Raw genomic sequence first — 20,619 nt, forward strand, 5'->3', positions numbered from 1 at the left:
ATGCATCCTAATCTGTGACAAAAAGAAGCTTCCTGATTGTACTACAGAGTCAGACTGATTACTTTGCATAAGGGACGTTAAAACACATAGCAATCTCAGGACCCATATCTGAGCATACCCCTTCTACCAGGGAGAGGGTATGAATGGCGGAATGCCCGAATTAACTTCAGCCAATTGTAGTCATTCTGGACTGCATTTCAGTGCTTCATTATTTTAGCTTGTCTGTGCCAAAGATCATACCAACAACACCGAAAAACATACTTGAAGAACTTTGAGTCTGTCCCTTGCAGCAACTGATGACTGCTCTTTGTTTACCCTCTTCATCGATTGAATGCTTGTTACATTTGGATCTGCCCACAGGAGTATTACATTGTTTTACATTTTGATTGGAAATATAGTTCCAGAATCTGACACCAGTCGCCCATTGAGCCAGCACCAACCACCCATCCCAGTCATACTCCATCTGGAGTGCAGCATGTTACTGTGAGGCTGCCACTACTCTCCCTCTGAGACCGTGCCAACTGCTGCAAGCCCTACTCCCTTTGGAGTGTAGCATGCCTATGGAAGAACTCAGTGGCTTCTCTGCCCACTCCACTGACTAGGGATGCATGAGCTGTTAGGTTTTGCCTAAACTGCTCATGTGGTGTCTCTGTGAGACTTTTGAGTACATACAGTGGGCTTACAGCTTGCCCATAGATTACCATTTGTTAGCTTCAGTGTCGCTCTCATTTGCTTTACTCCCATTTGTCACGGCATACAGGTGTCATGTCTTCTTGTGTTCGGCCATCCCCCTTGCATGTTGCTTCTTTTCCCTCCCACCCTGTAAAACATTGCACTTTAGTCTACTCTACCACACTGCACTGTAGGAAACTTCACTCTGCTCTGCACCACTCTAGTCTATGCCACTGCACTCTATGCCACTCTACTCTACGCCACTCTACTCTATGTCTAAGCCCTCTACACCACTGCACTCAATGCCATTATGCTCTTCTCTTCACCATTCTACGCCACTGCACTCCAAGCCTCTCTACTCTGCGCCACTTTAAGCCACTGCACTTTACACCACTCTGCTCTTCTCTACGCCACTGCACTCTACACCATTGCACTCTATGGCACTCTGCTCTTCTCTACGCCACTGCACTCTAAGCTGCTCTACTCTGCGCCACTGCATGGCGCTTCACTTTATGCCACTCTGCTCTTCTCTGCACCACTACACTCTGCACCTCTATATTCTATTCTGCATCACTCTATGTCACTGCAATTTAAGCCACTGCACTCTACTCTGTGCAACTCTTCTGTACACCAATGCACTCTACGCCACTCTACACCACTCTACTCTGCATCACTGCATTCCAGCCGCTCTACTCTCCATCACTGTACACTAGCCACTCTACTTTACACCACTGCACTCTAATCTACTCTGCACCACTCTACTCTATGCCACTGCACTCTATGCCTCTGCACCACTCTACGCTACTGCACTGTACTCTAAATCACTCTAGGCTACACCACTGCACTCTTCGCCACTGTACTCTACTCTGTGCCACTGAAATCAAAGCCACTGCACTCCATGCCACCTTACTCTACTCTGCACCACTCTACTCTACACTACTGCACTCTACATCACTCTTCTCTACTCTGTGCCACTGCACTCTATGCCACTCCACTCTGCACCACTCTACACTATGCCACTGTACTCTATGCTACTCTACCCTGCAGCACTCTATTCTATGCCACTGCACCCTACCAGTACACTATACACCACTATACTCTACTCTGCAGCACTCTACGCCACTGCACTCTAGTATGCACCACTCTACGCCACTGCACTCTATGCCACTGCACTCTACGCCAGTCCTCTCTGCTCTACGTCAGTCCACTCTACTCTATACCACTCCACTCTACTGTATGCCACTCCACGCCACTCTATGCCATGCCACTCTATGCCATACCACACCATTCTATGCCATGCCACTCCACACTGTGCCACTCTGCGCCACTTCACACAGTGCCTCTGCTCTACGCCACTCTGCTCTATGCCACTTTACTCTATGCCACTCCACATCACTCTATGCCATGTCACTCCACTCCACTCTGCTCCACGCTGCTGTACAACATGGCTCAAAGACAATGGCAAAGCCAGTAGCTATTGCGTCAGCAATACCTATTGGCTTTGCCAATGCGTGTGGCTTTGAGTCCCTGTGTCACTGGACTTACACAGGCAAAGAGATATGCATTTCATATGTTAATACTTGCAACCACGACATAGGTAAATGAGCCATTAGGCCTCTGGTTCTAAGTTCCAAGTTTCATATTTCATTATTTTAGCATAGTTACTTAAAATCATTGCATCAAGGTACAGCATTAAACTTTGTAAAAGATGATAAAATATTGTTAAAATAAATTTGTTAACCATTTTAATTACGAATTGGGTTTTTAAGTTTGTTTATATGCGTCTTTAGTGATGTAGCCGTCGGTGGAGAGCCCATTTCCGCCACAGGTTTGTTTAGTTTTTTATACTGTATGGCCTCTGCATGGGTTAAGGTGTGACGTGGGTTCAATGATTTAATCGAGAAAGCTTTAGGTTTGCTCGGTTGTTCTGGCTAAAAGTTCCTCCATCAGTGAGCTGGCATTTTTGGGGCCACCAGTCTCAAAAACTTTACCAAAAGACAGTTCAGGGTCCCCTGGTGCGAAGCAAGCCAGCACGGCTTGCCTCTGTCTACGGATCCCTCGTTGATTGAAGTGAGATTTCAATAGTTGTTTCTGTTCCTTCAAAAGATCTTTACATGTACATAAGAGTTGTAACAGGTCCTCCGGTGCTGTGCCACATAAGCAGCAGGTGGAGCCCACTTGATCCTTAAGCCAGTGTGGGAGGTGCTGTGTGCAAGGTAGCAGACCCAGTCAATATTTCAGGAATTGAGTTTTGGCATATCCTATGTTGAAATATTTTTGGGGGGCTAGGGCCGTATAAGTGCTCAGGGTCTTCCAGCCATGGGCCCTCTTTGATAGTGCAGCTTTGTCTTCGGTCAACGTTAAAAGTTTTACGGTTTTCCATACAAGTTTTTTTAATGCTATATTGTTGGTGGGTGTTTCCCAGAGCTGTGATAGCCCTGTATTACTCATGCATCTTTTGAGATAGGATGAAGCAGGTGATAAGTGTCTCTGTTGTAATTCTAACCATAAGAATGATTGAGAGTTTTTGGTGTAGCTTTCCGAACTTTATCCCAGGTGATGATATACACTCCTTGTCTTGCCTGGGTCTGTTTTTGTAGTCCAAACTTCAACCTAATCTGTGCTGGTGAGGTGTATTTAGGCAGACTTAAGATAATTCTGTATGCTGTTATAATTGTGCTGTCCAGGATTTTTGAATCTCTGCCTCTCTGTAGTTCACTGCCATTGGCAATCGTTGGTAAAAGCTTGGCTTGTGTAACTTGAACTAAGGGGAGTAACAATGGACCGCTCAGTTTTGAACGGAGTTTCCTTAGTGAGACTGCTAGGGCAAGGCCCTTCCTTCGGATTGAGTTCTTCTGGGCGATGAAGTGGCCTCCCTTGTCTATGATTACTCCTAGGTATTTGTATTCCGTCGAAGGTTCAATGCATTTAATGCCCGAGTGCCAGACCAGTGATTTCTTTAGGTTTATCCTGATCGTCATTGTCCTTGTTTTCTCCAGGTTGATGGTTAGGCTGTTGGCTTCTGAAAATACCTGTGTAATGGTGAGAAGGTGCTGTAAGCCCACCTGCGTGTGGTTGATCAGGACTATATCATCCACATAGAGGAGGCATGGTAGTGGTACCAGATCTGCTAAGAAGAGGATAAATATGGTAGGAACCAGGACATACCCCTGTTTAAGTCCCTTCTTGGTTGGTATACATCTTGACAGAGAGAAGCCGTCACCCAGCTTTATCTGGACTCATGTATCTGTGTGAAGATTGATTACCAGGTTGAGCAGAGTCTGTGGGATCCCCCATTGATCCAGTTTCACCCAGAGCCTATTGCAGTTCATGTGGTTAAAAGCGGCCTTATAGTCGATAAAGCATAGGTGTAACAGCATTTTTGTTGCTTCCGCCTTATCAATCAACAGTGCTATGGTGTAGTGCTAGAGGCACTCTTGTGGTTTGACACCCTGTGATGACCTTTGACTACCATTATTTTAACTTACTTTAATGTGTTATTTTATCCTAGCCTGGATGTACGATGTCCTGCATATGCCTTACTTCTCCTACAAGTTTCTTTCTTGTAATCTTGCCGTCTTTCTGTGGGAGCTGTCACAGAGTAGACAGCCTTGCCAAGAACAGAACGTGTGGGATGGGCATTTGAAGGCGTGAAAGGGAGAGAGAGTTGTGGAATGTTCTTTTTGGTCTCGAAGTGCAGTGTTGTGGGCAGTGATGCACACGTGTTCGGTGTTGTACATTGAGAGATGAAGTGTGTGAATCTATAAGCAGTTGTGCACAGTTGTGCATTGTGTTGTACATTGATGAGAATTATGAAGTTCTTACTATTGGCTTTGACATGGCCTCATCTCATCTTGTTTTCGGACTTTGCCTTGCTTCAGCTTTTCTGTGTGCACAGCAGCGCTTGCAAGTTGTTTGGGTTATTCACGTTCAAGGATTGTTTTTTGTTTAATGTACTCTGAAAGGCTTTGTGAGCTTCATCAAGGTAAAGGCTGGAACATGCGAGATTTGAAGAAGGGGACATGAGAGCTCCTTCCTGTTGTGGGAATGCTTGCTTGGAACCTGGCCAGTCTGGTAAGATTCCTCTGGCCCGGGGGGAGGTCTTTCCTGAACCTACTAGTGTGTTTAAATCTGAGGGTTGCTGACTCAGAAACCGGGAGTTTGGAATCTGAGTGGGGACGGACGTGTCTACCTCAGAGTGTGGGACCCTGGTTGCTGAGGCTCTCAATTACGGCAGTTTAACTTCCCCAGTCTGAGATGCATTGTTTGCACCAGGTGATGTATTGAGTTTTGGTTATTGCCATTGTGATGTTTGGCCAGTGGCTTTGATCATTTGATGTATTTTCTTTGTGATGTGTGAGAGAGTCAAGGTGCACCTCCAAAGTAATCATTTGATGTATGTATATATATATATATATATATATATATATATATATATATATATATATATATATGAGTAAGCAAATGCCCTGGAGCTATTTCAGTACGCACTCGCTGCAAACCAACCCTCTGGCTTTCACTGATATCACTCGACCAAATGCATTGTGGTGAAAGAATGCCTGACGCGTTTCAGGGCTTGCTGCCCCTTATTCATAGGCTGTCACGAGTCATTGGGAGGTGCTCCTTTGCACCCATTGGTTGTTCGCTCTTAGTGAGGAGTTCTCATTGGATGCTGGGACTTGTATTTCCTGGAGCCATATTTAAAATACCCTGAGTGGGTTCCGTTTGTACTCGTTTCATTCAAAACATTTCTCCATCCTTAAGTAGGATCCACAAGGCAGAGGTGAGTACATTGATTATGGCCTGCAGCGCTGGAACGGTTCAAAATGGTTTCAATCCCCAGCCTCTTCTTCCAAGTAGCGAAGACAGTGCAGTACTGACGCGGCCGGACTCCGCGTTAATTAATTGAGTAAGCAAATGCCCTGGAGCTATTTCAGTACGCACTCGCTGCAAACCAACCCTCTGGCTTTCACTGATATCACTCGATCCCAGCATTGTGGTGAAAGAATGCCTGACGCGTTTCAGGGCTTGCTGCCCCTTATTCATAGGCTGTCATGAGTCATTGGGAGGTGCTCCTTTGCACCCATTGGTTGTTCGCTCTTAGTGAGGAGTTCTCATTGGATGCTGGGACTTGTATTTCCTGGAGCCATATTTAAAATACCCTGAGTGGGTTCCGTTTGTACTCGTTTCATTCAAAACATTTCTCCATCCTTAAGTAGGATCCACAAGGCAGAGGTGAGTACATTGATTATGGCCTGCAGCGCTGGAACAGTTCAAAATGGTTTCGATCCCCAGCCTCTTCTTCCAAGTAGCGAAGACGGTGCAGTACTGACGCGGCCGGACTCCGCGTTAATTAATTGAGTAAGCAAATGCCCTGGAGCTATTTCAGTACGCACTCGCTGCAAACCAACCCTCTGGCTTTCACTGAAATCACTGGACCCCAGCATTGTGGTGAAAGAATGCCTGACGCGTTTCAGGGATTGCTGCCTCTTATTCATAGGCTGTCACGAGTCATTGGGAGGTGCTCCTTTGCACCCATTGGTTGTTCGCTCTTAGTGAGGAGTTCTCATTGGATGCTGGGACTTGTATTTCCTGGAGCCATATTTAAAATACCCTGAGTGGGTTCCGTTTGTACTCGTTTCATTCAAAACATTTCTCCATCCTTAAGTAGGATCCACAAGGCAGAGGTGAGTACATTGATTATGGCCTGCAGCGCTGGAACGGTTCAAAATGGTTTCGATCCCCAGCCTCTTCTTCCAAGTAGCGAAGACGGTGCAGTACTGACGCGGCCGGACTCCGCGTTAATTAATTGAGTAAGCAAATGCCCTGGAGCTATTTCAGTACGCACTCGCTGCAAACCAACCCTCTGGCTTTCACTGATATCACTCGACCCCAGCATTGTGGTGAAAGAATGCCTGACGCGTTTCAGGGCTTGCTGCCCCTTATTCATAGGCTGTCACGAGTCATTGGGAGGTGCTCCTTTGCACCCATTGGTTGTTCGCTCTTAGTGAGGAGTTCTCATTGGATGCTGGGATTTGTATTTCCTGGAGCCATATTTAAAATACCCTGAGTGGGTTCCGTTTGTACTCGTTTCATTCAAAACATTTCTCCATCCTTAAGTAGGATCCACAAGGCAGAGGTGAGTACATTGATTATGGCCTGCAGCGCTGGAACGGTTCAAAATGGTTTCGATCCCCAGCCTCTTCTTCCAAGTAGCGAAGACGGTGCAGTACTGACGCGGCCGGACTCCGCGTTAATTAATTGAGTAAGCAAATGCCCTGGAGCTATTTCAGTACGCACTCGCTGCAAACCAACCCTCTGGCTTTCACTGATATCACTCGACCCCAGCATTGTGGTGAAAGAATGCCTGACGCGTTTCAGGGCTTGCTGCCCCTTATTCATAGGCTGTCACGAGTCATTGGGAGGTGCTCCTTTGCACCCATTGGTTGTTCGCTCTTAGTGAGGAGTTCTCATTAGATGCTGGGACTTGTATTTCCTGGAGCCATATTTAAAATTCCCTGAGTGGGTTCCGTTTGTACTTGTTTAATTCAAAACATTTCTCCATCCTTAAGTAGGATCCACAAGGCAGAGGTGAGTACATTGATTATGGCCTGCAGCGCTGGAACGGTTCAAAATGGTTTCGATCCCCAGCCTCTTCTTCCAAGTAGCGAAGACGGTGCAGTACTGACGCGGCCGGACTCCGCGTTAATTAATTGAGTAAGCAAATGCCCTGGAGCTATTTCAGTACGCACTCGCTGCAAACCAACCCTCTGGCTTTCACTGATATCACTCGACCCCAGCATTGTGGTGAAAGAATGCCTGACGCGTTTCAGGGCTTGCTGCCCCTTATTCATAGGCTGTCACGAGTCATTGGGAGGTGCTCCTTTGCACCCATTGGTTGTTCGCTCTTAGTGAGGAGTTCTCATTGGATGCTGGGACTTGTATTTCCTGGAGCCATATTTAAAATACCCTGAGTGGGTTCCGTTTGTACTCGTTTCATTCAAAACATTTCTCCATCCTTAAGTAGGATCCATAAGGCAGAGGTGAGTACATTGATTATGGCCTGCAGCGCTGGAACGGTTCAAAATGGTTTCGATCCCCAGCCTCTTCTTCCAAGTAGCGAAGACGGTGCAGTACTGACGCGGCCGGACTCCGCGTTAATTAATTGAGTAAGCAAATGCCCTGGAGCTATTTCAGTACGCACTCGCTGCAAACCAACCCTCTGGCTTTCACTGATATCACTCGACCCCAGCATTGTGGTGAAAGAATGCCTGACGCGTTTCAGGGCTTGCTGCCCCTTATTCATAGGCTGTCACGAGTCATTGGGAGGTGCTCCTTTGCACCCATTGGTTTTTCGCTCTTAGTGAGGAGTTCTCATTGGATGCTGGGACTTGTATTTCCTGGAGCCATATTTAAAATACCCTGAGTGGGTTCCGTTTGTACTCGTTTCATACAAAACATTTCTCCATCCTTAAGTAGGATCCACAAGGCAGAGGTGAGTACATTGATTATGGCCTGCAGCGCTGGAACGGTTCAAAATGGTTTCGATCCCCAGCCTCTTCTTCCAAGTAGCGAAGACGGTGCAGTACTGACGCGGCCGGACTCCGCGTTAATTAATTGAGTAAGCAAATGCCCTGGAGCTATTTCAGTACGCACTCGCTGCAAACCAACCCTCTGGCTTTCACTGATATCACTCGACCCCAGCATTGTGGTGAAAGAATGCCTGACGCGTTTCAGGGCTTGCTGCCCCTTATTCATAGGCTGTCACGAGTCATTGGGAGGTGCTCCTTTGCACCCATTGGTTGTTCGCTCTTAGTGAGGAGTTCTCATTGGATGCTGGGACTTGTATTTCCTGGAGCCATATTTAAAATACCCTGAGTGGGTTCCGTTTGTACTCGTTTCATTCAAAACATTTCTCCATCCTTAAGTAGGATCCACAAGGCAGAGGTGAGTACATTGATTATGGCCTGCAGCGCTGGAACGGGTCAAAATGGTTTCGATCCCCAGCCTCTTCTTCCAAGTAGCGAAGACGGTGCAGTACTGACGCGGCCGGACTCCGCGTTAATTAATTGAGTAAGCAAATGCCCTGGAGCTATTTCAGTACGCACTCGCTGCAAACCAACCCTCTGGCTTTCACTGATATCACTCGACCCCAGCATTGTGGTGAAAGAATGCCTGACGCGTTTCAGGGCTTGCTGCCCCTTATTCATAGGCTGTCACGAGTCATTGGGAGGTGCTCCTTTGCACCCATTGGTTGTTCGCTCTTAGTGAGGAGTTCTCATTGGATGCTGGGACTTGTATTTCCTGGAGCCTTATTTAAAATTCCCTGAGTGGGTTCCGTTTGTACTCGTTTCATTCAAAACATTTCTCCATCCTTAAGTAGGATCCACAAGGCAGAGGTGAGTACATTGATTATGGCCTGCAGTGCTGGAACGGTTCAAAATGGTTTCGATCCCCAGCCTCTTCTTCCAAGTAGCGAAGACGGTGCAGTACTGACGCGGCCGGACTCCACGTTAATTAATTGAGTAAGCAAATGCCCTGGAGCTATTTCAGTACGCACTCGCTGCAAACCAACCCTCTGGCTTTCACTGATATCACTCGACCCCAGCATTGTGGTGAAAGAATGCCTGACGCGTTTCAGGGCTTGCTGCCCCTTATTCATAGGCTGTCACGAGTCATTGGGAGGTGCTCCTTTGCACCCATTGGTTGTTCGCTCTTAGTGAGGAGTTCTCATTGGATGCTGGGACTTGTTTTTCCTGGAGCCATATTTAAAATACCCTGAGTGGGTTCCGTTTGTACTCGTTTCATTCAAAACATTTCTCCATCCTTAAGTAGGATCCACAAGGCAGAGGTGAGTACATTGATTATGGCCTGCAGCGCTGGAACGGTTCAAAATGGTTTCGATCCCCAGCCTCTTCTTCCAAGTAGCGAAGACGGTGCAGTACTGACGCGGCCGGACTCCGCGTTAATTAATTGAGTAAGCAAATGCCCTGGATCTATTTCAGTACGCACTCGCTGCAAACCAACCCTCTGGCTTTCACTGATATCACTCGACCCCAGCATTGTGGTGAAAGCATGCCTGACGCGTTTCAGGGCTTGCTGCCCCTTATTCATAGGCTGTCACGAGTCATTGGGAGGTGCTCCTTTGCACCCATTGGTTGTTCGCTCTTAGTGAGGAGTTCTCGTTGGATGCTGGGACTTGTATTTCCTGGAGCCATATTTAAAATACCCTGAGTGGGTTCCGTTTGTACTCGTTTCATTCAAAACATTTCTCCATCCTTAAGTAGGATCCACAAGGCAGAGGTGAGTACATTGATTATGGCCTGCAGCGCTGGAACGGTTCAAAATGGTTTCAATCCCCAGCCTCTTCTTCCAAGTAGCGAAGACGGTGCAGTACTGGTGCGGCCGGACTCCGCGTTAATTAATTGAGTAAGCAAATGCCCTGGAGCTATTTCAGTACGCACTCGCTGCAAACCAACCCTCTGGCTTTCACTGATATCACTCGACCCCAGCATTGTGGTGAAAGAATGCCTGACGCGTTTCAGGGCTTGCTGCCCCTTATTCATAGGCTGTCACGAGTCATTGGGAGGTGCTCCTTTGCACCCATTGGTTGTTCGCTCTTAGTGAGGAGTTCTCATTGGATGCTGGGACTTGTATTTCCTGGAGCCATATTTAAAATACCCTGAGTGGGTTCCGTTTGTACTCGTTTCATTCAAAACATTTCTCCATCCTTAAGTAGGATCCACAAGGCAGAGGTGAGTACCTTGATTATGGCCTGCAGCGCTGGAACGGTTCAAAATGGTTTCGATCCCCAGCCTCTTCTTCCAAGTAGCGAAGACGGTGCAGTACTGACGCGGCCGAACTCCGCGTTAATTAATTGAGTAAGCAAATGCCCTGGAGCTATTTCAGTACGCACTCGCTGCAAACCAAGCCTCTGGCTTTCACTGATATCACTCGACCCCAGCATTGTGGTGAAAGAATGCCTGACGCGTTTCAGGGCTTGCTGCCCCTTATTCATAGGCTGTCACGAGTCATTGGGAGGTGCTCCTTTGCACCCATTGGTTGTTCGCTCTTAGTGAGGAGTTCTCATTGGATGCTGGGACTTGTATTTCCTGGAGCCATATTTAAAATACCCTGAGTGGGTTCCGTTTGTACTCGTTTCATTCAAAACATTTCTCCATCCTTAAGTAGGATCCACAAGGCAGAGGTGAGTACATTGATTATGGCCTGCAGCGCTGGAACGGTTCAAAATGTTTTCGATCCCCAGCCTCTTCTTCCAAGTAGCGAAGACGGTGCAGTACTGACGCGGCCGGACTCCGCGTTAATTAATTGAGTAAGCAAATGCCCTGGAGCTATTTCAGTACGCACTCGCTGCAAACCAACCCTCTGGCTTTCACTGATATCACTCGACCCCAGCATTGTGGTGAAAGAATGCCTGACGCGTTTCAGGGCTTGCTGCCCCTTATTCATAGGCTGTCACGAGTCATTGGGAGGTGCTCCTTTGCACCCATTGGTTGTTCGCTCTTAGTGAGGAGTTCTCATTGGATGCTGGGATTTGTATTTCCTGGAGCCATATTTAAAATACCCTGAGTGGGTTCCGTTTGTACTCGTTTCATTCAAAACATTTCTCCATCCTTAAGTAGGATCCACAAGGCAGAGGTGAGTACATTGATTATGGCCTGCAGCGCTGGAACGGTTCAAAATGGTTTCGATCCCCAGCCTCTTCTTCCAAGTAGCGAAGACGGTGCAGTACTGACGCGGCCGGACTCCGCGTTAATTAATTGAGTAAGCAAATGCCCTGGAGCTATTTCAGTACGCACTCGCTGCAAACCAACCCTCTGGCTTTCACTGATATCACTCGACCCCAGCATTGTGGTGAAAGAATGCCTGACGCGTTTCAGGGCTTGCTGCCCCTTATTCATAGGCTGTCACGAGTCATTGGGAGGTGCTCCTTTGCACCCATTGGTTGTTCGCTCTTAGTGAGGAGTTCTCATTGGATGCTGGGACTTGTATTTCCTGGAGCCATATTTAAAATTCCCTGAGTGGGTTCCGTTTGTACTTGTTTAATTCAAAACATTTCTCCATCCTTAAGTAGGATCCACAAGGCAGAGGTGAGTACATTGATTATGGCCTGCAGCGCTGGAACGGTTCAAAATGGTTTCGATCCCCAGCCTCTTCTTCCAAGTAGCGAAGACGGTGCAGTACTGACGCGGCCGGACTCCGCGTTAATTAATTGAGTAAGCAAATGCCCTGGAGCTATTTCAGTACGCACTCGCTGCAAACCAACCCTCTGGCTTTCACTGATATCACTCGACCCCAGCATTGTGGTGAAAGAATGCCTGACGCGTTTCAGGGCTTGCTGCCCCTTATTCATAGGCTGTCACGAGTCATTGGGAGGTGCTCCTTTGCACCCATTGGTTGTTCGCTCTTAGTGAGGAGTTCTCATTGGATGCTGGGACTTGTATTTCCTGGAGCCATATTTAAAATACCCTGAGTGGGTTCCGTTTGTACTCGTTTCATTCAAAACATTTCTCCATCCTTAAGTAGGATCCATAAGGCAGAGGTGAGTACATTGATTATGGCCTGCAGCGCTGGAACGGTTCAAAATGGTTTCGATCCCCAGCCTCTTCTTCCAAGTAGCGAAGACGGTGCAGTACTGACGCGGCCGGACTCCGCGTTAATTAATTGAGTAAGCAAATGCCCTGGAGCTATTTCAGTACGCACTCGCTGCAAACCAACCCTCTGGCTTTCACTGATATCACTCGACCCCAGCATTGTGGTGAAAGCATGCCTGACGCGTTTCAGGGCTTGCTGCCCCTTATTCATAGGCTGTCACGAGTCATTGGGAGGTGCTCCTTTGCACCCATTGGTTGTTCGCTCTTAGTGAGGAGTTCTCATTGGATGCTGGGACTTGTATTTCCTGGAGCCATATTTAAAATACCCTGAGTGGGTTCCGTTTGTACTCGTTTCATTCAAAACATTTCTCCATCCTTAAGTAGGATCCACAAGGCAGAGGTGAGTACATTGATTATGGCCTGCAGCGCTGGAACGGTTCAAAATGGTTTCGATCCCCAGTCTCTTCTTCCAAGTAGCGAAGACGGTGCAGTACTGACGCGGCCGGACTCCACGTTAATTAATTGAGTAAGCAAATGCCCTGGAGCTATTTCAGTACGCACTCGCTGCAAACCAACCCTCTGGCTTTCACTGATATCACTCGACCCCAGCATTGTGGTGAAAGAATGCCTGACGCGTTTCAGGGCTTGCTGCCCCTTATTCATAGGCTGTCACGAGTCATTGGGAGGTGCTCCTTTGCACCCATTGGTTGTTCGCTCTTAGTGAGGAGTTCTCATTGGATGCTGGGACTTGTATTTCCTGGAGCCATATTTAAAATACCCTGAGTGGGTTCCGTTTGTACTCGTTTCATTCAAAACATTTCTCCATCCTTAAGTAGGATCCACAAGGCAGAGGTGAGTACATTGATTATGGCCTGCAGCGCTGGAACGGGTCAAAATGGTTTCGATCCCCAGCCTCTTCTTCCAAGTAGCGAAGACGGTGCAGTACTGACGCGGCCGGACTCCGCGTTAATTAATTGAGTAAGCAAATGCCCTGGAGCTATTTCAGTACGCACTCGCTGCAAACCAACCCTCTGGCTTTCACTGATATCACTCGACCCCAGCATTGTGGTGAAAGAATGCCTGACGCGTTTCAGGGCTTGCCTCCCCTTATTCATAGGCTGTCACGAGTCATTGGGAGGTGCTCGAATCTTATTTCATATTATTTGCTGCTTGTTTATTCATCAGTATTATTCATGCATTATATCTACCAAGTGTGTTATTATTGCTTGCATATAAACATATATGTATCCTTTTGTATTTGAATCTTGTTCATTTGGCATCTGGGAAAGCCTTTCTGTTAGAGAGCACTGTGTAAAATAAAACCCCAAGCCTTATTCTAAAAGAGAGAGAGTCCTTGTATTTTGTAAAATTTTCTAAAGGTGTTGTTTGTTTTGTGTTAAAGTCTTTTGCTGTGCCGGGTGTTGAGCCATCGTGTAGAGCTGTATTATCTGATAGGCGCAAGCAAGACATATGGCCAGGATGTTTATTGTTGTTCCTACAGACTTTGCAAAGCTTGTATAATTAAGAGGGATGATTGATATCTCTTTGGCCCAAGACTGGAGCTCTTCTAAGAGTGTTTCTGCAAAATATTTTGCCTCGTTGTCTAGAAGAACTACTAAACAGTAGTTTTTTGGCAAAGACTTGTCTCGCGACTTGAATATTGGGGAGATTTTTGAAACCCTCCGGTGGGATTGGAGTGTGCCTATTTGCCTTATTTTGGTAAAGAGAGTTTTGAGGGCCTTGGCCGAGAGTTCTGCATCTTGTTTGAACAGTACCGAGGGAATTCCATTTGGACCTCGGGCCCCTTCTCTCCTTCCTTTTCCTATTTGCCTTTTGATTGCTGTGATATTGCAACTTGGGGGTGCAGTAATCATCGTGTTTCCCCCTGCTGCCAAAGATTCTGTTGAACTCCCTTCCTCATGATGGATTGCCAGCCGGGTTCCTCTTGTGTATATTGTAATTTCTGATCCGGTGGTCTGTAGGATGTGATCTTGGTGGAAATGACCCAAAGGTATTTTGCACAATCTTCTTCAGAGATGTTGGATGAGACGCCCTTGTGTGTGGGGCGAATAAGTCTGTTTATTGTTCCCCAAAATCTTGCGCTGTCTTTCTGCTTGATGTTGGCATGCAGTTTTGCCCAGACCTCCTTCTCTAATTCTCTGTTGGCAGCCCATTTTAGTCTCTTGAACTGATCTTTTGCTGTCGTAACAGTGCTAAGTAGGCTTTGTCAGTTTGGTTGTGACGGAGAGATCTTAGAGTGCAGTAGATTAGGTTTTTGATGTTCTTGATTTGGGTTCTTTGCATTTTGAGATGCAGTTCATCCTATTGTAGCTGTGATGTGCCTTTACTATAATCAGGCGGCGAAGGACTATCCCATTTTGTTAGTGAAGTTCTCCCATTTCTTAGTTTCGCTTGTTCCAGACCGTGTCTTAAGAAGAAGTGTGGCAGATTCCAAGAGACTACCACTTGATGCGTGTGCGAACTTGACTCTCCTATAATTAATTGTGAGATGTGTTTCTGGTAAAGCCCAAGACCATTCAAACGTGGGCATGTTTGTTCGAAGAGAGATTTTTTGAGGGCGATGGTCACTGTCGACTTTCTCACCCAGATGGAATGAGATAATTTGATTGAAGAGGGATAAAGAGACGAAGGTGTAGTCTAGTATTGAACTTACGGTTGAGGAGTAGTATGTGGCTGCCGGACAGAACCGAACTAGCCGTAGCGGGCACTGGGCAATTCCCCGGTGCGCCGCACAGGTGGGGGCCGGTTTTGGGCCCCTGGGAGCCGTTTTTGTTACAGGGACGTTTTTGTAGCATCGCTGCAAAATCGGCCCTGTAGCAAAATCGGACTAAAACCATCCCTGGCAAAGAGCTTGGCGGCACATTTCCCCCCCGGGAGGGAAGGGGGCGGCCGAGCACTTTGCCAGGGCCAGTTGTGGTTCCCAGACAGGCCCTACTGCTGCAGGGTTGTCGTCGGCAAATCTACCATTGATGGCTCTAAGATTAAGATGTTCAAGGTCCTCTAATAGGCGCCAGAAAGTTTTAGTTAGGTGTCCCAGTGTGCTTTTTCCCTGCGTTGGAATGTCCCAAAGCGAGGTTTGGGTGGACACTTCATCAGCAGCCAAGGAGCCTAATTAGACCTCTGGGTGAGTGCACGTGCTTTCCAAATGGCTGTCCCATTCCGTTCCCCTCCACAAACGTAAATACATTTTGCATGTTTTGTACATTAAAGTCCCACCTGTGGGTTCTGACGAATCTTGTACTGAATGACCGCTTACGTGAGTCTATCTCTGTATCCAGTACTTGTGGTCTTGTGTAGGCGATCAGAAACACTTTGATCATGCTGCTCATTGCATAGTGCCAGAAAGGTGTGGTACCATAATATTCTTGGCAGAATATCATCTGACATGAATCTAGTGTCCTAAATATTGTTTACCAAAATTTTGCTCCATTAGAGTTAATAATGGGAAACCTTTTGTAAGCGATATTTAGGATACAATATTTATGTCGGACAATAGTTCAGTAGACGATATTTTAGAAGAGGTTTCTCTTCAAAAGTTGTGTTTAATCTATGTAATTATCTCAGACAAAACCTTTACTTTCATTTCATGTATCTTCACAGCCTTTTGGTTTTACTGTTTAGTTTAAAAAATCGCTTTAGATGGCTTTTATATGCTTGAACAAAAATGCCTTTCTTTTGTTAACCCCTGAGACTCCTTTGCACTTGCCTTTCTGCAGGGGCTTAGCCGCAATGGTGCTTGGGACGTGAAAAAATTGCTGTTAAACCTGATTCTTTCTTTACTCTAGATGACTTAAATAAACTGAGATCTCCATTTCCAATGACTTCAGATATAAAAGTGAATCAGATTAGAACCAAAATGCAATCATGCCAGAGCTCTCAAGCAGGTCACCATTGCCCTTTTGTGGGGGCATAGTACCGTAACGTTTGAATTAATTTTTTTCTTAGTTTTTTTGGTGTAGCCACTATCCGCATACTAGTCAACCTGAAATCCCTTTCAGCTGTAGTTTTTTAGGGAGTTTCAATGTTTTTAGTGTTTTTTTGTTTTTTTGTGTTGGCATGTGATGGTAGTTGTATTTTTGTATGATGTTGACTGTGTCCGCATATGAGGTTTGTTGTCTTGATGTATGATGTGTTTTGAGTTATGATGATGGATCGTTTGGTGAATTACCTTAAGTGTGGTTGTCTATGATGGTGTGTGTATGTAAGTGTAGAATGTTGATTGTTTTTCCCTTTGATTGATAGTGTGTTGATGTATTACATTGGTTGTGTGGACATATGATGGCTGGTGTGTAGGTATCTGATGTTGGTTGTGTAAACATATGGTGATGGGTGTGTTGGGGTATGATGGATTGTGTGGATGCAGGAAGATGAGTGTGTTGATCTATGATGTAATTCATGTGTGCATATGATGCTGGATGTGTTGGCCTATAATGTTGGTCATGTGATGGTGATTGCATTGGTGTATGATGATGGCTGTGTGGAAGTATAATGTTGGTTGTATGGTTGCATACGATGGTATTTTGTAAAAGTATGATGGATTGTTTATTGGCATACGACAGTGAGTATGTTGGTGTACATTACGTACATTGGAATATGACGCGGGTTGCATGGAGGTATGATCATGGGTGTGTTGGAGTATGATGTTGGTTGTGTGGAAGCATGGTGTTGGCGTTGATGGCAGTTGGATGGATGGATGATGGTGGGTGTGTGGCTCTATGATCAAATTGTATAGACATGATGGTGGATGTGTTGGTGTATGATGTTGGTTCTGTGGACATATGATGGTGGATGTGTTGGTATATGATGTCGGTTCTGTGTGCATATGATGGTGGATGTGTTGGTGTATGATGTTGGTTCTGTGTGCATATGATGGTGGATGTGTTAGTGTATGATGTTGGTTCTGTGGGCATCTGATGGTGGGTGTGTTGTCAGATGGTGTTGTGTGGAAGTATGCTGGTGTCTGTGCCCCACACAGCATGCCACGCCCTAGCACCCCCTTGTGTGTTTGACACCTCTCAGCAGTCCCTCTACGCACAGTCAGTCCTGTTAAAGCCAGACCTATTGGCTTTGAAAAAGCTTGTACTGAGTGTCCTTTTACAGGAGTCTATCGCTTCTTGCCATTGGTGTAGTTCCAGTTCTTTGATCTCAGTCAGGTAATTAGAAACTATTTTTTTAAAAATGTTGCTCGTTGCACTTTGCTGGAAATCCACATACGGTTTCAGGGAAACCTTAATTATTGAATGAAATCATTCCAGGGCTTCCAGCCTCCCCTCAAATTTTCACAATCTTTTTTTCCGCCTCTGTAATTATGGCAGACAGAACCTCTTGTTTCATCTCAGCTGCCTGCACGGCCTGCTCGCTTTCCTCTGCTGTGGTGATAAAGTCGTTGGGGAGCGCATTTATGATTTTTCACAAAACCTTCTCTCCTGTTGTCCTGAGTTTCCTCCAATGGGGCCTCTTTGCGTGGCCTTTGCACAGTAGTGCCTGGGGTTTTAAAGAAAATAACAATTGCCCCTCAATTTATCTTAACTCTACACACTGTTGTCGCCCCGTGCTCCCCAGTGCCAATGACTCTTGAAATATAAGCGGTCCAACCTGGGACTAGAGTACGACCACAGCGGGGCGCTCTCACGCAGGTTGACACTCTCCATTTTGGTTAGACTCAGGAAAGTCTCTCTTGCTGATTGCGGTGCTTCTTTGACCGCCGTCACCCTGCACGTAGCTCAGGCACTCTCTGGTTTAGGCAGTGCTCCCCTCTTGTGCAGCGATGTAACCGGTACCCTTGGTCCCCAGCCTCCCATCTTTTCTTCCTGCATCCCCGCAGAGCGCCGTCCCTCCAGTCACATCCACACTGCGGCAGCATTAACCTCATTAGAACCCTTTGCTTCCGCAGGATGACTCTTTGTGGCCACACCACCACTGTCAATGCCATTATTTTCACTGTCAGTTTACCCGAGTGCACTTTTGATGTTTCACTGTGTACCACAGGTTGCACTACCACCTCAGCTGCCCTCTCACCCGCTCCCAGCACTGAGCCAGGCCCCGCTATGAGCCTATTGCCTGTAGCTGCCTCAAAAGCATGGCCCTCTTCGGGCCTGACTGGTTCTGTTCACCCGGGTTTCAGGTTTTCAGCCCCACTACCAATACAACAATAGTGCCTAAAAGAAACACTGAGCTTCTTCTCTTTGTGACACGTTGGCAACATTTACAGTGAAACTTCAATCTTTTTAGACTGCTTGATGTGGTCGAATAATGGGTTCTGCTTCGGATTGCTAAGAATTGCAGCCTATTCACCCTTGTGAAGTACAACCTCCTGCACACTGTATCTGAAGTAGGGCTGGGAGGACTTTGCGAAGCGCCACTACACAGAATTTTGAAAAAATTGTGGAAAACGAGCGCACGTCCTGAGTAGGGCTGGGCGTACTTTGCGTAGCGCAACTAAGCACAATGTTGAAAAAAAAATTGGAAAACGAGCGCACAACCTGAGGGACCGTGTGCCTGGGACTGGGGTCCTTCGTGCTTGGGCATGCTCCCCGATCTCCCCGGCCTGGCTGCGTTGAGAAGCAGGGACCGGCCCGGGCCTCCTGAGTTTCGGTCAGGGCCTGGGAGCCCACGTCCTGCGGCCTGCCAAGTGTCCATCTGCCCGGGACAAGGGTCCCTGGTGCAGAGCCTCGGAGCCCTGCAAGGGCGGGCGGGAGCCCTAACGCAACGGCTCGGCGCGGGCAGATGGGAGTCCTTTCGGTCCCGGCCATCTGGTCGGACCAACATCCTCAGCCATCTGGTCGCACGCAATGCTTTCCAATGGGGCGACCAGATGGCCGGGCTGCCCTGGAAGTCCCGATGGGGGCTCATTCACCTCCCCGATCCCAGCCAGGGCTCCAGGAGGTCGGGTGCATCCGGGCCTGGGGTCGCCTCCGTCACTCGGTGCGCACGGTTTACCAGAAAGGGGGGTAGCCTTCCTCCGGATTACTAGGGGCAGGGTATGCCGGGACGCCCCTCCTGGGGATGGCGGTTCTCAGGCGGGGACCAGATGGGCTAAGCCCGGACGACACCTCCCTGGCGTCCGGGGCTCCCTCCTCCAGCGCGCGGCGAGGCAATGTGCCCGGGACGAGCTTCATGGGTCCCCGGGCGTCTGGGCCGCGGGTGCTCCTGCGGGCCTCCCATGCCTGAGGCCCAGCGAGGGGTCTCTGAGCCCCCCCGAACCCACCTGAACCCCCGAGCCCTGCAGCCCCAGAGCCCTGCAGCCCCAGAGCCCTGCAGCCCCGGAGCCCCGGAGCCGTGCAGCCCTGAAGCCCCCGAGCCCTGCAGCCCCCCGAGCCCTGCAGTCACCATGCCCTTCAGCCCCCGAGCCCTGCAAGGGCAGGCGGGAGCCCTCCCGCGGAGGCTCGGGCGGGCAGATTGGCGTCATTTCGGTCCCGGCCATCTGGTCGCACCAATCCCCTCGGCCATCTGGTCGCACGCAATGTTTTCCAATGGGGCGACCAGATGGCCGGGCTGCCCTGGAAGTCCCGATGGGGGCTCATTCACCTCCCCGATCCCAGCCAGGGCTCCAGGAGGTCAGGTGCGTCCGGGCCTAGGGTCCCCTCCGTCACTCGGTGCGCATGGTTTACCAGAAAGGGGGGTAGCCTTGCTCCGGATTACTAGGGACAGGGCATGCTGGGACGCCCCTCCTGGGGATGGTGGTTCTCAGGCGGGGACCAGATGGGCTAAGCCCGGACGACACCTCCCCGGCGTCCGGGGCTCCCTCCTCCAGCCCGCGGCGAGACAAAGTGCCCGGGACAGGCTCCATGGGTCCCCGGGCATCCGGGCCCGGGTACGCACCTGCCTCTCAGCCCCCTTCCCGATGGTCCTTTTTTCCGGGTTTGCTGGGTCAGACCTCCGTGAGGTCCAGCGGTCCCGAGACCGGGGAAGCCAGCACCAGGGCCCGATGGGCCTTTCCTTTGAGCCCGCTCGCCCCGGGAGCAGGCAGGGATGTGAAGCCACCATCCCCCCGTGCAGGGTTGCCTGCCAGGGGATGCCCCAGCCGTACTCTGATCGATTGGGCACTCTCGGTCCGTTTAGGGATGGACTGCTTGGCCAGCCTCGGCTGTTGTTTCAACCAAGGAGCTTCCTCCCCGCATGGACCGTCCGACTCGAGGGCCTGCCGCCTGGCGGGTGGCCCTTCACCCTACCCAGCAGAGCGAAGGCCGAGCGGCCCCGGCAGCTCATGCCCCCCAGTGGTGTGACCCTGAGGGGAAGGGGTCGGGTGGTGCCAGGCCCTCGGACACTGCTGCCCAGGAGGTCCGTAGGCCCCGTGCGCCATGCTGTCACC

The 20,619-nt window shown here is 48.6% G+C and overlaps 1 long non-coding RNA gene across 1 annotated transcript in view; it reads left to right on the plus strand.

The window, feature by feature from the left end:
- The window catches only part of LOC146860730 (uncharacterized), a 140,790-nt gene that overhangs the window by 54,507 nt on the left and 65,664 nt on the right, over positions 1–20,619 (plus strand). The window lies entirely within an intron of this gene.

The sequence above is a fragment of the Triturus cristatus genome, chromosome 3_1 (assembly GCF_964204655.1).
Source record: "Triturus cristatus chromosome 3_1, aTriCri1.1, whole genome shotgun sequence".
In the NCBI taxonomy this organism is placed as follows: Eukaryota; Metazoa; Chordata; class Amphibia; order Caudata; family Salamandridae; genus Triturus; species Triturus cristatus.